The sequence below is a fragment of the Humulus lupulus genome, chromosome 2, assembly GCF_963169125.1.
Source record: "Humulus lupulus chromosome 2, drHumLupu1.1, whole genome shotgun sequence".
Classification (NCBI taxonomy): domain Eukaryota; kingdom Viridiplantae; phylum Streptophyta; class Magnoliopsida; order Rosales; family Cannabaceae; genus Humulus; species Humulus lupulus.
This window is the reverse complement of record NC_084794.1, coordinates 76,564,899-76,566,729: the sequence shown is the minus strand read 5'-3', so window position 1 is coordinate 76,566,729 and position 1,831 is coordinate 76,564,899. Positions and strand designations below refer to the sequence as shown.

Below are 1,831 nucleotides of genomic sequence, written 5' to 3'. Positions count from 1 at the left end.
TCATCAAGATCTCTGTTCACACAGTTGTAAAGTTAAGTCTCTACTGCCATTGTAATCTCCAAAGGTAGCTGTTCAGTTTTCTGCAATTTATCTATGAAGCTTTCTTGTTTTGTGACTGTTCTTGTTTGGTAATAGTTTGATCACCACAAAGTGTATGATTATAAATATTTTTTTTCTTCAAAAAAAAGAAGAGAAGATATTAATGTTTTAACTAAGAATTAAGATACGCACATATGTATACAAAAATGGTGAAGAAAACTTTATTCAACTGATTATTAAACATTAAGCCTACAATGAAATGAAAGACTTTCAGCATGAGAAAATTAGATAAAAGTATAGAATCAAAAGAAACAAAAAAGCACTAGAGCTTTTGGATTAAAGTGTAACATTAAAATTACTCAAGTTGATATTGAGCCATAGTGATTTAAAGCATATAAATTTCTATTCTATATACTATACATTATGTCTCTAAGGCATTTTCCCAAACATGTGGAGTGCACTGTTTCTTTCTTCTTAAACCAGAAGCATTGTTGCATAAAATTACTCCAAAAAAATTCCAACTAAAATGAGCAGTACTAAATGTAGAATCCAATTGACATTATTTCAAAATATAAAAAATAAGAAGAAAACTCAGCATTTGATACAACACATACTACAATCTTCTAATTATACATCTTCCAAGACATAAAGAAAAGCAAACTATAATAACATTAACTCACTCTCTGTTCCTTCTTCAATCAGTAGTGTGTCCAAATGAGGTGAAGCCCAATATAAAGAGTCTTTCAACTTAGATTCGTCTTCCAATCTTTCGAAAGTCTTGACCTTTAGGTACTTAAGGTTTGTCAATGGTTGATGACTTCTTCTTTTAAACTCTTCAAGGAAGAGGAAAACCTTAATACATAGTAAACAGAATCAATTAGCTAGCATTGACCATGACCATGCCAAACTCTACAATCTTATAAAGAAAAAGAGGCTAGAAATCAAGTCTAATTAAATTAAGCATATTACACCAGGTATAAGTTCCTATGACCATATCACAAGAGAACAAACAATTGAAAATTTTGATGTACTAATGGCCGATGGGTATCGAAAATGTAAACTACTAACTGAAAAACAAGAAACATATAGTATAAAAAGAATAAAAGCTTGTGAAAACAATGAAAGAATTATTATACTTGTTCTGACTGAGCTTCCAGGCTTTAGAACAAATTTCACATCACAAAAATGATAAACTCTCAAACATAAATATATATATAAACATTCAAACCAGTTTTAGAGATACCTTATGTGGCTGATGGTAGATGTGGAGTTGGAGTGGATCAGGCGCTGTTAGGAGGGGCAACGAATCACCATTGATGGGAGAGAGATGAAGAAGCTCTGTCTTTTGCAAATGGTGGAGGGGAGAGGAGATGGATTTTGTTTTTAGGGTTTTTAGGAAGAAATTTCACAAAACGAAGAAAACGAGATTTATTCGTTTTCTATTTTACAACATAAAGTCCAAATATAGATTTGGATGTGGTTTTGAAAAACTAGCTACCAATCAATTATTTTCATGGGTCCCACAAATTTTCAGTTTTCTAATTCATAAAGTTATACCCAAATTCTATACCAATCATACCCTATGAGATTCTGAAGTCTCCATTTTCTTTTGAATAATACTGTTTTGAAGGATGTTTTACTTTCTTTTAAATCAAATAAATTAAACTTATGATCTTTTGGGTCAAATTAAGTATTTTTATGTCACGTAAGTACCCTTCGATATATTGGGGCATTACATTTGGTATCAGAGATTTAAGGTTTTTATCTACTTCCTGTGAATCGTCCTAACATG

The 1,831-nt window shown here is 31.0% G+C and overlaps 1 long non-coding RNA gene across 1 annotated transcript; it reads right to left on the bottom strand.

Annotated features, from left to right (window-relative positions):
- Nucleotides 1-472: 472 nt before the first annotated feature.
- LOC133816123 (uncharacterized) lies at nt 473-1,521 on the bottom strand. Its single transcript, XR_009885026.1, has 2 exons — nt 1,283-1,521; nt 473-891 (listed from the first exon to the last, which is right to left on the bottom strand). It is a non-coding gene; the product is annotated as an uncharacterized LOC133816123 (long non-coding RNA).
- Between the last annotated feature and the right edge of the window lie 310 nt (nt 1,522-1,831).